Here is a 19,533-nt window from a genome sequence, read left to right as displayed (position 1 = left end):
TCTATGGATAATCTGTCTGCCAAGGAAAGACAGGTTAGCTGATGATGCCTGTGCCTTGGAAACAAACTTCTGTAATCTATTTAATTTCACCCTTGACTGTCCAGATTTCACAAATTCATTGTTTTTCCTGCCTCAGACTTCTAACCACTCAGGCCCCTACCTGATTCCCATATCCAATTTGTTGTAAAGTGCAGGATATGAATACAAACAGCTGAATGCCCAGTGTGATTTATTTCCACAAATTTGTCATCGAGCTAAAAAGCCGTATATTTTTTCTGTATATTTTTAAATTTCATGCAACAAGTCAGATTTAAAACCTAAAAATGTATTAGCAAGATATGGAAGGACTGGTTTCAAATGAAATGAACCTGTGATATGCTGTTCTTATTATGACCTGAAGCTTAAGATCATGTTACTCTACAAAGGGAATCTCCAGAATTGTCCATATATGTTCATTCCTTACTAGGAAGAGAGAACAGCCAGGTAGACCCTATTTCCACCTTAGCCTATTCTCAAAACTTCCATTTAAGTTCAAACAATGTCTTTTTTAAAAAAAATTATTTTATTTATTTATTTTTGGCTGCTTTTGTTCTTCGTTGCTACGCACGGGGTTCCTCTAGTTGCAGTGAGTGGGGGCTACTCTTCGTTGCAGTGTGTGGACTTCTCATTGTGGTGACTTCGCTTGTTTCGGAGCTCAGGCTCTAGGCACGTGGGCTTCAGTAGTTGTGGCATGTGGGCTCAGTAGTTGTGCCTGGTGGGCTCTAGATCACAGGCTCAGTAGTTATGGCGCATGGGCTTAGTTGCTCCATGGCATGTGGGATCTTCCCAGACCAGGGCTGGAACCCATGTCCCCTGCACTGGCAGGCGGACTCTTAACCACTGCGCCACCAGGGAAGCCCCAAACAATGTCTTTTTAATAAAATTTCAAATATATTAACTTTTTTCTTATATTAACATGGCAATTGCCATCAATATGTCCAATGACTAGCATATTTCCTGCCTAGACCTCTCCTCTGAGTCTGGGTCCTGCTGCTCAGATAACATCTGTACTTGCAATTTCAAAGGTGCCTTAAATGTAACACTCCAAAATGGATTCTAGTTGCTACCCCCAGACCATACCTGGCCTCTTCCAGTATGTACTATTTCAGTGAATAGCACAATTTTGCACCGAGTTGCATAAACCAGAAACCAGGGGTTCACCTTTGAGCCTGCCCATCACCCTTTCCTGTGTTGAATCCTTCAATAAATCTTGACTTTCATTACTACAGAAAAACTTCTTATATCCACCTACAGCTTTCAATCTGATGTCACCATGCTAATACAATCTCTTACCTAGTCTAACAGGTTTTCCTAACTGTTCACCCTACAGGCAATCTTGCCCCACTCTTTTAATTTTCTATCTTTAAGCACAGTGATCTTTTACAAATTAAAACATGCTTACCAGTTAATGATGTACCATTGCTTTTATGTTAAAACAAAACTTTCATGGTCTACAACTCTCTGTATAGTATGATTTTAGAATGAAAACCAAAATATATGGCCTACAAGGTCCTGCATGATACCGCCTTCTCCTTCCTCTCCAGTCTCATTTATTTCCATGTTCTCACTTGCTCTCTGCATTCCAGACAGGTTTTTCTTTTCTTTAATCATGCTATCTTTTGTCCTGAGATACCTAAAGATCTTTCCAGATTACATTATTTCTTATTTCTAATCTTCACACTCAACCCATTATTCACTTATATATTCTTTAGATTTTAACCTGTGCTTCGCTTTTCCAAAGAAATCGTTTCCAATCCCCAGGTTCCCTGATATATACTCAGCTAATTCTGCCTTCTAATATCAAGTTATGAATATCTGACTCCTCACTGACAGAAAACGCAGTGATAATCTAGATCTTGTTTCTGTTCCTCAGAGTTGTGTTCCCAGGGCAAAGTTCCTGCCACATAGGTGTCAGCAACTATTTCTTGAATGCAAAAATGAAGAGCCTCGACCAAATTTGCAACAATTTTTAAAAAGCCCTCTATAACTTAATCTTTTCTCTTTTTAACGTTTGAAATGTCATTTTCATATAAAAATAATGGGGAAAGAATGTGTAACAAATTAGTTATTAAAAGACAGGACCACTGATACTACCTCAGCAGAAATGCGAAGGGTAGCACCACGTGCCACCTGAAAATATGTCACTTTGGCACGTGGAGCTGAAGGCAATAAAGACCCAGCAGACTCAGCAAAAGCCTTTTTATTTTCCTCCTCCTTTTTAACAGCCTAAAAGAATTTAGAAAGGGGGTCTGTACCAGGAAGAGAGCTATTACTAGAGATAATTTTTTCATTTGAGAGAAGTATCTGCATGCAGGGCAAACATTTGTTTACTGAACATTTCCTTTTCTCATCTTCCTGTGAACTCCCTCTTTCCCTTTGAAGTCTCAGACCACTTATCCCTTTCCTTAGCTCAGGATGGTATTTAAGCCTCAATTGCCTGGTTGTGTTTGAGTCTCATATTTTTGTACATAGTTAAATTTGTTTTTCCCCCATTAATTGTTCTATTACAGGGAGGTCTCAGTCAAGAACCTAGAAATGGAGAAGAAAAATTTTTCCTTCCCTATGAGGAAAAAGCTACTATTTAAGTAAAGAGACAGTTTTGTAGGAATTCAGGATTTTGAGGGATTAGTTATGAAAGATCATAGAGAGCTCAGAATTATAAAGAGGAGTAATGAAAAGAGGAGGAGAAAATTTTCACATGTTTCCAATTATCTATAGTTTCTATTAGAATTCTACACTCTGATCATCCAATTGACTGAACTGAAGAACTATTACGGAGCAAACTTACTCCAATATCATATTAATGGCAAGGATGCATTCCAAGTTCCTTCATGATTTTATCAAATTGCATCTTAAAGAAATAAAACTCAAAGACTTCAGATATCAAAGCTCTCATGATATCAAAGATCACAAATACTTCTGTGTCAGTCTTTTAGAACTTTTACTCGGCCATTTCCTTACCAGCTCCCTATGAGTATCAGTGAATTATTCTAGCACTTAGCAGAGTATTTGACATACTATACTCATTCAATATATTTGTTGAACTAGGGAACATCTTCCGCCATGGTAAAGCAATAAAACAAATAACCAATTAAATCATTATTATTCATCATTTCACATCTTTTGGGGAGTGTTTAAAGTGTTAAAGGAATTGATTCCTAGTACAGTATAGAGCTTAAGAACATGTGCTTTGGAGTCAGAAAACCAAGTTTTACATCCTAACCTTGCCTTTTAATAGCTGTGTAAATTAAGTAGATTATTAACTTCTTATACCTCAGTTTAGGTAAATAGGTGTAATAGTAAGTGTAACTACTTCATAGATTTATTACAAGCATAAATGAGATAATCTATGATAACTTCATTTTGTGTGGCAAAATGTACAGGCAGAATAGATGCACCTTAATTTGTACAGTATCATTATTTTAAGGAATGTATTTGGAAAATCGTTCCTATTTTTTTCCCTTTGACAAAAAGGTGGCAGAGAATCCCTTGGATTTCCCTAAATTTTCAGTGAGGGCTGATCTTCTTACATATGTGGTTGTGAAGTGCATTCTCATTAAGAATAAAAGCAGCCACATGACATGTCACTGATGGTCTGTATGGACAGAAAAATTGGAATTCTTGTTCCAGATATCAACCTAGAACCACTATCCTGGACTGAATTTACTAGAGGCAAATAGAATCCTTGAACTCCATGAGTCCTCCAATAAGGATTGCAAGACCATTTTAGAAAATAATGTGCTCACAATGACCCACTGGTCCCATAATAGTCTGGAAGTGCATTGGTGTCCAAATGATCAAGCAGAAAGATCATGAAAGAGTCACAGATATTCTGAAAACTCTACTCTTTTCAACATTCCTCTATTATCACTTTGGATATTCAAAGTCATCTGGTGTTTCTTATCTAGAAGCTTTCATTTTCCTACACGCACACACACACACACACACACACACACACACACATTTTCTCTCCCCTCTCCCCTCTCCGTCTCCCTCTGGATCACTTAGTTCAAAGCAATTTGGCCTCTCATTCAAAGGAGTACTGCACTCTCAAAATTTCTGGCTGCACAAACATTTTATTTTCAATTTGCTTCTCACAAGCAGTAGCAGAGAGACTATTCTTATATTTTTCTGTTGATCTTTGGAATATTCATTTCCAGGAAAATACACACAGGAGTGAAATCTTAATATAAAAACTCCTTCTTTTACATTTTGACTCTCATTCAAAAGAAAAGGAGTTTGACCTTGAAATTTATAAGATCGATAGAACTGTAAGTTGTAAAACTGCAGTCAACAAATAGACCATAACTGAAAAAGGAAAATGAACTGAGTAAGCTAAAGGACATTACAAGTAAGTCATTTTCAATTCAAGAATAAGATATTAGCATTAATAGATTTCAAATATCACCATGGATGAAGGAAGGTGTATTTTACGATGCCTTAGTGTCATCATTAATTGGATTATATAATTTGATTACGATGTTCCAACAATATGGTCTAGTAATGCCCACTGAAGTCATTAATGATTATTGTTCTGTGTCACTGCTTTCATTAGGACGATTTACATAGTGGCCATGGCTCCCTCAATCTCTACATTTTTTTCAGAAGTTACTATTTATTTCATATTCTAATTGGTCTATCAACAACATTAAGATTTTTACATGGTTGGCATTTGGTGAGAGAAGCCCATTCTCATTCTTAAGAAATTAATGGATCTAAGTAATAAAAAGAAAGACAAGTAAAGGGCTGCAGGAAGAAGGCAGAACAGGAACTGAATTGTCAGAAGCCTGATCAGAAGATCAAGTAATACTTTTTTTTTTTTTTTTTTGCGGTACGCGGGCCTCTCACTGTTGTGGCCTCTCCCGTTGCGGAGCACAGGCTCTGGATGCGCAGGCTCAGCGGCCATGGCTCACGGGCCCAGCCGCTCCGCGGCATGTGGCATGTGGGATCTTCCTGGACCCGTGTCCCCTGCATAGGCAGGGGGACTCTCAACCACTGCGGCACCAGGGAAGCCCTCAAGTAATACTTTTAAAATTATTTTTGTTCACTGGGAATATTACTATAATTCATTATTTTATAATTTCATGTAAATGCATTGTCAAATATGTTAGTATTTGTACCCAAGTGTAATGTTCTTACTTAATTCACACTGCATGAGTTAGAAGCTCTTTGAGTTTTCTTTCCATTGATAGCGACGGTTTTTCCTTACTCATATAAACTTCTGTCACAGGATCATAACTACGTTTGAGGAATTTGACATGGATGAAATAGTTCTTGGTCCAAGGTATTTATGTCACCGCTGACATCAGAAGAAGCAGCATGGTATTGTGGTTATGGACATAGCCTTGGGAAACAGACTGTCTAGGTTCAGTACTAGCCACATTTTAGCACTTGTTAGCTTTTAAGATCTTTGAAAGTGACTTAAACTCTCTGTAGCTCAGTTGCATTAGTTGTAAAACTGAAATTATTGTATGGAATAGTGATTGGCATATGGAAGTGCTTTATAAGTTATTGTTAGGTAAATTCTAAACAAATGAGCTAATCACATACAAAATTTGTATATCTCTACATTTTAAAAGCAGTGACTTTTACATATTTTTAATTAAGTAGTAGTTTCTTAAATTCTTCAACAGTCAAAGGAAAACCATATTTTATTAGCAGAACAAAATAGGCTTCATATATGTTAGCATTTTTGTTGTGCATTTAATGTACTGGAATAGCAGCAATACATTTAATTATATGGCCACAGATTGCTAAGAATACATAGTTATAGCTGAATCAAGCAAAAGATCTTTCTAAAATTATCACAGGAATGCTTATAACTAAAATAAAAATAAAAAATCTGCTTTGGTAATCTAATGTAAACTGGATTTTGTACTCCTAAAAGCTCTTTGCAAGATCTTGCTTTCTGTTACTCTAAAAATCTTCCTAAAAGGCTTTTTGCATTGGCTTTTTTAACCATATTATCTAATTTGTCTTTATGTTTTACAATTAACATATAAAGGAAAAAGAAAGGGATAAAGATTTATGTCAATGAGGAAAACAAAATTATACAAAAAAAATACTTTTTGAAAAGCAGTCAAAGAATTTACATTCATATTTCTGAAAGCTAATTTATTTTATTTTCTAATTACTCTTTTTCTTAACATCTTTATTGGACTATAATTGCTTTACAATGGTGTGTTAGTTTCTGCTTTATGACAAAGTGAATCAGCTATACATATACATATATCCCCATATCTCTTCCCTCTTGCGCCTCCTTCTTTCCCACCCTCCCTATCCCACCCCTCTAGGTGGTCACAAAGCACTGAGCTGATCTCCCTGTGCTACGCTCCTGCTTCCCAGTAGCCATAGATTTTACATTTGGTAGTGTGTATATATGTCCATGCCACTCTCTCACTTTGTCCCAGCTTACCCTTCCCCCTCCCTGTGTCCTCAAGTCCATTCTCTAGTAGGTCTGCATCTTTATTCCCATCCTGCCGCTAGGTTCTTCATAACCATTTTTTTTCCTTTTTCGATTCCATATATATGTGTTAGCATACAGTATTTGTTTTTCTCTTTCTGACTGACTTCACTCTGTATGACAGACTCTAGGTCCATCCACCTTACTACAAATAACTCAATTTCGTTTCTTTTTATGGCTGAGTAATATTCCATTGTATATATGTGCCACATCTTCTTTATCCATTCATCTGTCAGTGGACACTTAGGTTGCTTCCATGTCCTAGCTATTGTAAATAGAGCTGCAATGAACATTGTGGTACATGACTCTTTTTGAATTACGGTTTTCTCAGGGTATATGCCCAGTAGTGGGATTGCTGGGTCGTGTGGTAGTTCTATTTGTAGTTTTTTAAGGAACCTCCATACTGTTCTCCATAGTGGCTGTATCAATTTACATTCCCACCAACAGTGCATTCCAAAGGGTTCCCTTTTCTCCACACCCCCTCCAGCATTTATTGATTGTAGATTTTTTGATGATGGCCATTCTGACCAGTGTGAGGTGATACCTCATTGTAGTTTTGATTTGCATTTCTCTAATGATTAATGATGTTGAGCATTCTTTCATGTGTTTGTTGGCAATCTGTATATCTTCTTTGGAGAAATGTCTCTCTAGGTCTTCTGACCATTTTTGGAGTGGATTGTTTGTTTTTTTGATATTGAGCTGCATGAGCTGCTTGTAAATTTTGGATATTAATCATTTGTCAGTTGATTCATTTGCAAATATTTTCTAATTACTCGTAATGAGGTAGCTCAGAGGAAATTCTGAATCACAATTCTTACTAAGATGCTCAACGAGGTCAGAAGCTAAAAGCTGCAGCATCAACATCACTGTTTAAAACTGCATTCTTCAAACAAAGATTTTTAATAATTCTTTGTGTACAGTCTACTTTGCCTCTTTAAATCAAGTTCTTTGCTACAATCCACTATGAGTATCTAAACTGTCCATAAAAAAGCAAACTCTATGGACTGAATTATAAGGAAAAAATTTAAAGCATTTTATTACTCATAATATTAAAGACTATATCCATGTAAACATCACATCTGTTTTCCTACATCTTCCGGTTTTATTAAGATATTATTGACATATATGTAAGTTTAAGGTATACAGTGTGATGACTTGATACATGTATATATTGTAAAATGATTACCACAATAAGTTTATTTAACACCTCCATACTCTCGTATAATTACCCATTTTTGTGTGAGGTGATAACGTTTGAGATCTACTCTCTTAACAACTTTCAAGTATATAATATTGATATAATATTGTTAATTATAGTCACTGTGTTGTACATTAAATCCTCAGAATTTATTCATCTTAGAGCTGGAATATTGTACCCTTTGGCCAACATCTCTCCATTTTCCCCATCCACCAGCCACTGGCAACCATAAGTTTCTATGAGTTCAGCTTTTTTAGATTCCACGTATAAGTGAGAAGATATGTATTTGACTTACTCTGACATTTCACTTAGCATAATGCCCTCAAAGTCTATCATGTTTTTGCAACAAGCAAGATTTCCTTCATTTTTATGGCTGAATAATATTCCATTTTGTACATATATTACATTTTCTTCATTAATCTGTCAGTGGACACTTAGGTCATCTCCATCTCATAATTTGCATATGTTGAACCATGCTGCATCCCAGGAATAAATCCCACTCGATGGTGATGTATGATCCTTTTAATTTGCTGCTGATTTTAGTTTGCTAGCATTTTCTTGAGAATTTTTGCCTCTGTACTCACCAAGGATATTGGTCTGTAGTTTTCTTCTTGTGTAGTGTACTTTTCTGGCTTTGGTAACAGAATAATGATGCCCTCATATAATGAGTTTGGCAGTGTTTCTTCCTCTTCAATTTTTTTGGAAGAGTTTGAGAAGGACTGACATTAATTCTTAAATATTTGATAGAATTCAGTGAAACCATCTGGTTAGTCCTGGGCTTTTCTTTGGTGGGATGTTTTGGTGACTGGTTCAGTTTCCTTACTCATTATTGATATGTTCAAATTTCCTGTCTCTTCATGATTCAGTCTTAGTAGATTGCATTGCTAGGAATTTATCTACTTCTTCTAGGTTATCCAATTTCTTGGTGTACAATTGTTCAGAGTAACTGCCTATGATCCTTTGTATTTCTGTGGTGTCAGTAGTAATGTGTCCTCTTTTATTTATGATATATTTATTTGAATCTTCTTAGTCTAGTAAAATGTTTGTCAATTTTGTTAGATTTAAAAAAAAGATAGCTTAGTTGCATTGATCTTTTCTATTGTTTTTTCCTGTTCTCTGTGTCATCTATTTCTGCTCTGATCTTTGTTATTTCCCTCTTTCTGCTAACTTTGGGCTTCTTCTAGTCCCTTGAAATGTACAGTTAGGTTGTTTATTTGTGATCTTTCTTTTTTCTTAATGTAGGCTTTTAAAAATTAATTAATAATCAATTAATTGCTATAGCCTTCCCTGTTGCATTGCTTTTACTTCATCCCATAAGTTTTGATATATTGTGTTCCCATTTTCATTCACTTCAAGATACTTTTTAAAATTTCTCTTTTGACTTATTCTTTGAGCCATTGATGTTCTGGCAAGTGTTGTTTTAATTTCCACACATCTGTGATTTTTTCCAGTTACCTCCTATTACTGATTTCTTGTTTTATAAGATTGTGGTCAGAAAAGATACTTGGTATGACTTCAGCTTCTTACATTTGCTAACATTTGTTTTGTGATTTAATGAATAATCTACCCTGGAGAATGTTCTGTGTGCACTTGAAAAAATGTGTATGCTGCTGCTGTTAAGTGGAATGTACTGTATGTTTGTGTTAGGGCCATTTAGTGTAATGTATAATTCAAAAATTCAGTGTTTTCTTATTAATATTTTGGTTGGATGAGATATTCATTGTTGAAAGTGGAGCACTGTGGTCCTCTACTATTATTGTTATCTATTTCTCACTTCAAGTCTGCTAGTATTTGATGAATATATTTAGGTACTCTGATGTTGGGTACATATATATTTAGGATTTTTATATCTTCCTTTTGAATTGCCCCCCTTTTTATTATATAATGATTTCTTTTGTTTCTTGTTAGAGTTTTCTACTTAAAGTCAACTTTGTTCAACATAAGTATAGCTATTCATGCTCTCATAGCTACTCATGATCTCTTTTGGTTTCCATTTGTATGGAAATGCCTTCATTTTGAGCTTCTATATGTCCTTAAAGCTGAAGTGAGTCTTTTGTAGGTAGTATATAGTTGGGTCTTGCTTTTAAAATCACTCAGCCACTCTGTGCTTTCTGATTTGATAATTTAGTCCATTTAGATTTACAGTAAATATTGATGGGTAAGGACTTAATAATTCTATCTCATTTATTGTTTTTTGGCTGCTTTGTAGTTCCCTTGCTCCTTTTTTCCTCTTTGCTGCCTATCTTGTGATTTATTGATTTTCTCTAATGATGTGTTTTGCTTCCCTTCTCTTTGCCTTTTGTGTATCTGTATCTTGTGTATCTGTGTAACTTACCTTCAATTGCATACACTCTACACATTTACTCTCCCACCCCCACAGTTTTACATTTTTTGTGTCACAATTTAAATTTTTGTATTGTGTATCCATTAACTAATTATTGTAGCTATAGTTATTTTTAATACTTTTGTCCTTTAGTGTTTATACTAGAGTTAAGTGATTATCAAACCACCATATTACAGCATTAGAATAATCTGAAGTTGACTATATATTTAACTTTACCTCATGTTTTAAAATATTTATGTTTTATTATTATTTATCCCTTTGTATCAGTTCAAATAATTCCTTTTAGCATTTCTTGTAAAGTAGGTGTAGTGGTCTCTCCTTCATTTCTGAAAGACAACTTTGCCATGTAAGTATTATTGGTTAGCATGTTTTTTCTTTAAGCACTGTGAATATATCAGCCCACTCTGTCCTGTCCTATACGTTTTCTGCTGATAAATCCATCTATAGTGTTAAGGGGTTTCCCCTATATGTGAGAAATTTTCTTTTTCTGTTTTTAAAATTCTCTTTGTCTTTGATTTTAGATGGTTTTATTATAATGTGTCTTTTGAAAAATTGTTTTGGGTTGAAATTTTAGGGGTGATTTATTAACTTCTTGAACATCAATATATAAATCTCCCCTAGATTTGGAACATTCTCAGCCCTTACTTTTTAAAATAAGTTTTGTGCCACCTTCTCCCTTTCCTCCTTCTGGGGACTCCAATAATGCATAGATTGTTTCTTTTTTTTTTTTGCGGTACGCGGGCCTCTCACTGTTGTAGCCTCTCCCATTGCAGAGCACAGGCTCTGGACACGCAGGCTCAGCGGCCATGGCTCACGGGCCGAGCTGCTCCATGGCATGTGGGATCTTCCCGGACCAGGGCATGAACCCATGTCCCCTGCATCGGCAGGCAGACTCTCAACCACTGCACCACCAGGGAAGCCCTAGATTGTTTCTTTTAAGGGTACTCCATAATTCACTTAGGATTTCCTCACTCTTTTTAATTTCCAGTTTTTGTTGTTCTTGTTCTCCTCTGACTGAATGATTCCAAATAAACTGTCTTCCAGTTTATTAATTCTTTCTTCTGCTTGGTTGAGTCTACTATTGAAGCTCTTTATTGAATATCTTCAGTTCAATCATTGCATTCTCCAACTCTAGGGTTTCTACTATTTTTTTTCTTTTGAATTTTATATTTTTATACAGCAGGTGCTTATTAGTCATCCATTGTATACACATCAGTGTATACATGTCAATCCCAATCTCCCAATTCATCACACCACCAACCCCACTGCAGCTGCTTTCCCCCCCTTGGTGTCCATACGTTTGTTCTCTGCCTCTGTGTCTCAACTTCTGCCCTGCAAACCGTTTCATCTGTACCATTTTTTAGGTTCCACATATATGCATTAATATGTGATATTTGTTTTTCTCTTTCTGACTTACTTCACTCTGTATGACAGTCTCTAGATTCATACACGTCCCTACAAATGACCCAATTTCGTTCCTTTATATGGCTGAGTAATATTCCCTTCTATATATATGTACCACAACTTCTTTATCCATTCGTCTGTCAATGAGCATTGAGGTTGCTTCCATGACCTGGCTATTGTAAATAGTGCTGCAATGAACATTGGGGTGCATGTGTCTTTTTTTGTTTTTTTTTTTTTCGGTACGCAAGCCTCTCACTGTTGTGGCCTCTCCCGTTGCGGAGAACAGGTTCCGGACACGCAGGCTCAGCGGCCATGGCTCATGGGCCCAGCCTCTCCGCGGCATGTGGGATCCTCCTAGACTGGGGCATGAACCCGCGTCCTCTGCATCGGCAGGCAGACTCTCAACCATTGCGCCACCAGGGAAGCCATGTGTCTTTTTGAATTTTGGTTTTCTCTGGATATATGCCCAGTAGTGGGATTGCTGGTCATATGGTAATTCTATTTTTAGATTTTAAGGAACCTCCATACTGTTCTCCATAGTGTCTGTCTCAATTTACATTCCCACCAACAGTGCAAGAGGGTTCCCTTTTCTCCATACTCTCTCCAGCATTTGTTGTTTGTAGATCTTCTGATGATGCCCATTCTAACTGGTGTGAGGTGATACCTCATTGTGGTTTTCATTTGCATTTCTCTAATAATTAATGATGTTGAGCAGCTTTTCATGTGCTTCTTGGCCATGTGTACGTCTTCTTTGGAGAAATGTCTGTTTAGGTCTTCTGCCCATTTTTTGATTGGGTTGTTTGTTTTTTTAATATTGAGCTGCATGAACTGTTTATATATATTGGAGATTAATCACTAGGCTGTTGATTCATTTGCAAATATTCTCTCCCATTCTGAGGGTTGTCTTTTTGTCTTGTTTGTAGTTTCCTTTGCTTTAAAAAAGCTTTTAAGTTTCATTAGGTCCCATTTGTTTATTTTTGTTTTTATTTCCATTACTCTAGGAGGTGGATCAATGTCAAAGAGTGTTCTTCCTATGTTTTCCTCTAAGAGTTTTATGGTGTCCGGTCTTACATTTAGGTCTCTAATCCATTTTGAGTTTATTTTTGTGTATGGTGTTAGGGAGTGTTCTAATTGCATTCTTTTACATGTAGCTGTCCAGTTTTCCCAGCACTACTTATTGAAGAGGCTGTCTTTTCTTCATTGTATGTCCTTTGTCATAGATCAGTTGACCATAGGTGTGTGGGTTTATCTCTGGGCTTCCTATCCTGTCCCATTGATCTATATTTCTGTTTTTGTGCCAGTACCATATTGTCTTGATTACTAAAGCTTTGTAGTATAGTCTGGAGTCAGGGCGTCTGATTCCTCCAGCTGTTTTTTTCCCTCAAGACTGCTTTGGCTATTCGGGTCATTTGTGTCTCCATACAAATTTTAAGGTTTTTGGTTCTACTTCTGTAAAAAATGCCATTGGTAATTTCATAGGGATTGCATTGAATCTGTACATTGCTTTGGGTAGTATAGTCATTTTCACAATATTGATTCTTCCAATCCAGGAACATGGTATATCTCTCCATCTGTTGGTATCATATTTAATTTCTTTCATCAGTGTCTTATAGTTTTCTGCATACAGGTCTTTTTTCTCCCTAGGTAGGGTTTATTAGTAGGTATTATATTCTTTTTGTTGCAGTGGTAAATGGGGGTGTATCCTTAATTTCTCTTTCAGTTTTTTCATCATTAGTGTATAGGAATGCATGAGATTTCTGTTCATTAATTTTGTATCCTGCAACTTTACCAAATTCATTGATTAGCTCTAGTAGTTTTCTGGTGGTGTCTTAAGATTCTGTACATATAGTATCATGTCATCTGCAAACAGTGACAGTTTTACTTCTTCTTTTCCAATTTTGACTCCTTTTATTTCGTTTTCTTCTCTGTTGCTGTGGCTAGGACTTCCAAAACAATGTTGAATAATAGTGGCGAGAGTGGACATCCTTATCTTGTTCCTGATCTTAGAGGAAATGCTTTCAGTTTTTCACCATTGAGAATGATGTTTGTTGTAGATTGTCATATATGGCCTTTATTATTCTGATGTAGGTTCCCTCTATACCCACTTTCTGGAGAGTTTTTATTATAAATTGGTGTTGAATTTTGTCAAAAGCTTTTTCTGCATCTACTGAGATGATCATATGGTTTTTATTCTTCAATTTGTTAATATGGTGTATCACATTGATTGATTTGTGTATACTGAAGAATCCTTGTATCCCTGGGATAAATCCCACTTGATCATGGTGTATGATCCTTTTAATGTGTTGCTGGATTCTGTTGGGTAGTATTTTGTTGAGGATTTTTGCATCTACATTCGTCTGTGATATTGGTCTCTAAATTTCTTTTTTTGTACTATCTTTGTCTGGTTTTGAAATCAGGGTGATGGTGGCCTCATAGAATGAGTTTGGGAGTATTCCTTCCTCTGCAGTTTTTTGGAAGAGTTGAGAAGGACAGGTGTTAGGTCTTCTCTAAATGTTTGATAGAATTCACCTGTGAATCATCTGGTCCTGGATTTTTGTTTGTTCGAAGATTTTTAATCACAGTTTCAATTTCATGACTTGTGATTGGTCTGTTCGTATTTTCTATTTCTCCCTCGTTCAGTCTCAGAAGGTTATACCTTTCTAAGAATTTGTCCATTTCTTGCAGGTTGTCCATTTTATTGGCATAGAGGTGATTGTAGTAGTCTCTTATGATGCTTTGTATTTCTGCAGTGTCTGTTGTACCTCTCCTTTTTCATTTCTAATTTTATTGATTTGAATCCTTTCCCTCTTTTTCTTGATGAGTCTGGCTACTAGTTTATCAATTTTGTTTACCTCCTCTAAGAACCAGCTTTTAGTTTTATTGATATTTGCTATTGTTTTCTTTGTTTCTATTTCATTTATTTCTGCTCTGATCTTTATGATTTCTTTCCTTCTGCTATCTTTGGGTTTTGTTTGTTCTTCTTTCTCTAGTTCCTTTAGGTGTAATGTTAGATTGTTTATTTGAGATTTTTCCTGTTTCTTGAGGTAGGCTTGTATAGCTACAAACTTCCCTCTTAGAACTGCTTTTGCTGCATCCCATAGGTTTTGGATCATCGTGCTTTCATTGTCATTTGTCTCTAGGTGTTTTTTGATTTCCTCTTTAATTTCTTCAGTTATCTCTTGGTTATTTAGTAACATATTTTTTAGCCTCCATACTTTTGTGTTTTTTACGGTGTTTCTTCCTTGTAATTGATTTCTAATCTCATAATGTTGTGGTCAGAAAAGATGCTTGATATGATTTCAATTTTTAAAAATTTACAGAGGCTTGATTTGTGACCCAAGATGTGATCTATTCTGGAGAATGTTCCATGCACACTTGAGAAGAAAGTGCAATGTGCTGTTTTTGGATGGACTGTCCTATAAATATCAATTAAATCCATCTGGTCTATTGTGTCATTTAAAGCTTGTGTTTCCTTATTTTCTCTTTGGATGATCTGTCCACTGGTGTAAGTGAGGTGATAAAGCCCCCCACTACTATTGTGTTACTGTCGATTTCTTCTTGTATAGCTGTTAGCTGTTGCCTTATGTATTGAGGTGCTCCTATGTTGGGTGTATATATGTTTATAATTGTTATATCTTTCTCTTGGATTGACTGCTTGATCCTTATGTAGTGTCCTTCCTTGTCCCTTATAACATTCTTTATTTTAAAGTCTAGTTTATCTGGTATGGATATTGCTACTCCAGCTTTATTTTGATTTCCATTTGCATGGAATACCTTTTTCCATCCCCTCACTTTCAGTCTGAATGTGTCCCTAGGTCTGAAGTGGGTCTCTTGTAGACAGCATATATATGGGTCTTGTTTTTGTATCCATTCAGCCAACCTGTGTCTTTTGGTTGGAGCATTTAATGCATTCACGTTTAATGTAAATATCAATAGGTATGTTCCTATTACCATTTTTGTAATTGTTTTGGGTTTGTTTTTGTAGGTCCTTTTCTTTTCTTGTTTTTCCCACTTAGTGATATTCCTTTAGCATTTGTTGTAGAGCTGGTTTGGTGGTGCTGAATTCTCTTAGCTTTTGCTTGTCTGTAATGCTTTTGATTTCTCCATCGAATCTGAAGGAGATCGTTTCCTTCCAGAGTTATATTGTTTGTACGTTCTTCCCTTTCATCACTTTAAGTATATCATGCCACTCCCTTCTGGCTTGTTGAGTTTCTGCTGAGAAATCAGCTGTTTTCCTTATGGGAGTTCCCTTGTATGTTATTTGTCATTTCTCCCTTGCTGCTTTCAATAATTTTTCTTTGTCTTTAATTTTTGGCAATTTGATTACTATGTGTCTCAGCATGTTTCTCCTTGGGTTTATCCTGTATGGGACTCGCTGCGCTTCCTGGACTTGGGTGGCTATTTCCTTTCCCATGTTAGGGAAGTTTTCGACTATATTTTGTCCCAGAGTTCTCTTAGGCTGTCTTCATTTCTTTTCATTCTTTTTTCTTTATTGTCTTCTACAGCAGTGAATTCCATCATTCTGTCTTCCAGGTCACTTATCTGTTCTTCTGCCTCACTTATTCTGCTATTGATTCCTTCTGGTGTATTTTTCATTTCAGTTATTGTATTGTTCATCTCTGTTTGTTTGTTCTTTAATTCTTCTAGGTTTTTGTTAAACATTTCGTTCATCTTCTTGATCTTTGCCTCCATTCTTTTTCCGAGGTCGTGGATAATCTTCACTATCATTATTCTGAATTCTTTTTCTGGAAGGTTTCCTATCTCCACTTCATTTAGTTGTTTTTCTGGGGTTTTATCTTGTTCCTTCATCTGCCTTTTCATCTTTTCTGTCTTTCTGTGAATGTGGTGTTTGTTCCACAGTCTGCAGTATTGTAGTTTTTCTTGCTTCTGCTGTCTGCCCTCTCTTCTATTTTTTTTTAAGGATTTCTTTTTCTTGAATTTCTTATTTTGTTCATGTGTTAGTTTTCTAATTTAATTTACTTGTCTCTGTGTGTTTCCTTGTAGTTCGCTGAATTTCTTTAAGAGGGTTATTCTGAATTCTTTGTCAGACAGTTCACAGACCTCCATTTCTTTAGGGTCAGTCATTGGTGTTTTATTAGTTTCCTTTGGTAGTTTCATGTTTTCTTCATATTCATGATTCCTGTGACCTTAGGTTAGTGTCTGTGCATTTGGGAAGTAAGGACTTCTTCTATTAGTTGTATACTGGCTTTGCAAGGCAAAGCCCTTCACACATCAGCCCATCCAGAGATTCTGACAGGTCTGTCTAGCAGTGTCTGTAAGAAAGCTTGCTGTTAGAGTCATTAAATAGGAACTACTGGTACCTGGGTCAGCAGGTGGGAAGGCCTGGCATTTGGGTACATGGGGACCAGCCTGTGCCTCTTGCTATGGGAGCAAGCTGGGGTGTTGGTTTACTGGGGTAGGCCTGACCCATGAGTCTTCAATGATAGCCTGGAATTTGGGTCTGTGTGGGTGGACCTAGATTCTGTGTCTACAGGGGCTAACCATGTGCTAGTTATCACTGGTGTGGGCATATCTTTTAGATCAACAGGGTGCAGTCCAGTAATGGAATGGGGTAGGAACCTAGTTTTATGGGTGTTAGCCTGGAAGCTGAGGCAATGGGAGCCCAGTGTTAGGGTGGTCTGGGAGCCTGGGTTTACTGAATCTGATCTGGATTCTACATCCATGGAGGCTGATCTGGCACTGGGCTGGGTGAAGAATATGGGTCTGTGATAGTTACCCTGGTGTTGGGCCTGACCAGGAGCCTTGGTTTGTGGTTGCCCACCCAGTGCCTGGATTTGCAGAAGCTAGAATTACAGCTTTGACCATGGGCATAAAAATAAAAAAACATTATTGAACAAATTGATTTTTTTTTGGTGCAGCAGTTTTCTTTAGAGTTCTCAAAAACTGAAAATAATAAAGAACTGAAGCCATGTATTTTACCACCCTTGACATTTAGAGATGATGTTTTTGACAGTTTGCTATCCACATGTACAACATATGCAGAAGAAAGCTTTATGTCCTGCAGAGTTTACCACTCATTGATTCATTTTTAGACAATCTGCTATATAGATGCCTGTGGTTTTAAAGATCTGCTGCCATTTAAAAGAACTTCTCAAGGGTAGGATTCCATGTTTTATATCTTTGTGTTTGCTCCTATAACACATTTTGCCAACAGTGAGTCCCCCAAAAACACTTTGTTGTTATAACTGCTTTCCAAGATGTATGGTTTCTTATTTTACAATCATCCTTCCATTCCCAGTATTGTATGTCTAATGGTACACACATAGCAGTTTTCTATATGATATTCAAAAAACAGGACAATGCTACAAATAGAGGAAATCAATCTTTTCAGAATTTCTGTTACATTAAGAGCATCTTATTATACCTCTCCTCAAATTAGTTTACTTGAATATGATAGTGGACTTCTTATTCTGTTTTTAGGTTTTTACCCCCACAATGTTTGGTAATATTCCTATCATTAGGAGGTAACTTTTTAAAATTCCAATTCTCATAATCATTCAAGAACCAGAAAATGAGATAAGCATATTCCCCTATATCCCAAATGTCTATACACTAATGCTCATAAACGTGACAGTTAGAGAAAGCCCTAGATCTTCACTCAGAATCGAACCTACTTTTCTTTTCCATACTATTATAATAAAATTTGTTTTCTTCTTTCCTAATCCAAAATGGATTATAAAACATTAATAAAAGTAGAGAAGGTATGAGGGAAAAGAGACATGTCTAAAGGAATGCACAATTTCAGTTGGAGAGCAAGAGAAGAGAGAGTAAAAATTATTAAAAGTAAATACAAGAACTTACCAAGCATAGTTGTCTAGAGCAAATGATGTCCTTCTGTACTAAAATAGCTCCAGCATGGCTTTATGACACTTTGTGCTAATTAAGATCATCTTAATGATCTTAACTCAGCACCATATTATTTAATTTATGTAAACTCTTTAAATAATGACAAACATACAATTTATAATTTAGAAAGATTTAAATCCATGGAGCTTATAGTAAAAACAAACGCTAACTAAAATGAGATATTTTTGTTCTGTTAAATTGTCAAAAATTTTATTAAAAAGGTAATAGCCAGATTCAGTTAGAGAGCAAGAAAATAAAAATTATTAGGTGATTTTAGTGGGGCTATAAATTGTGTATGTGTATGTATTTAAGAAAGAAAAAAACTGAAAGGCAATTAGGCCTTTCAATTTTGAGAAAGTGCCATTTGACAGGGACATTTTACTTTGGGGAATACAGTAATATAGAAATAATCAGACAAGGACACATTAATACTAAAAGTACATATACTAGTAATACATTATATAATTTTGTTAAACTATTATTCTTTGAGCATACTCTACAGATGTGGCAGATATTGTAGACTGGTCCACCCACTCCAATTCCTTTTTCAGCATGATTTTTTATACCATAGAGGCTATGAAGCTTAAAACTGCCTTCCCAGACTCATTTGCAGATGTGCTTTCCTCATAACCTGCTAAATAGAACACACTCTCATGACACTTAAAGGAAAAAAGGACTGAGTGAGCCAAAGGGAACTCCAGTAAGCATAATACAAGAAGTGTGTGGTCCTTTGAGGTCAGTTGTGGTAGATAAATTAGTGTCAGGCCCAGGGTATCCTAGGTGCCATGCTGGGTGGTGCACCACTGAGGTTTCACTAGAAAGTTCAGAGTTACAGTTGAGTGTTTCTTTGGCTTTCTTTATCTTGCCTCTGTAGCAATGTAGCTTAAGTTTCTTTTACTTCTAAGTCACTTGATACATGTTAATCAATTTCAGATGAAAGTGGCCATCTGGATTCTATCATTTGTACTATAAAATCTGACAGTTTGAAATTAGCCATCAAAAAATACATTCGTGTTATTGAAGAAATTCTGATGTCATGAGCAATGATCATAAGAAGTTAAAAAGCAGGTTTTAGAGCTGTATGTAAATTCTGATCTTATTTTTAAGTTGGTATATATAAAAATGTTCAATATTAAAAGCTAATGCCCATTTTTATTATTACTATTAGTGCTTTCTTACTGCTTAAAATTTCTAAATTTGTTCATCTGTTGTTTTTAC

This window comes from Delphinapterus leucas, chromosome 16 (genome assembly GCF_059928025.1).
Source record: "Delphinapterus leucas isolate spDelLeu-1000000601 "Yukka" chromosome 16, BTC_Dleu_Yukka2, whole genome shotgun sequence".
In the NCBI taxonomy this organism is placed as follows: domain Eukaryota; kingdom Metazoa; phylum Chordata; class Mammalia; order Artiodactyla; family Monodontidae; genus Delphinapterus; species Delphinapterus leucas.
This window is presented reverse-complemented; position numbering follows the sequence as displayed.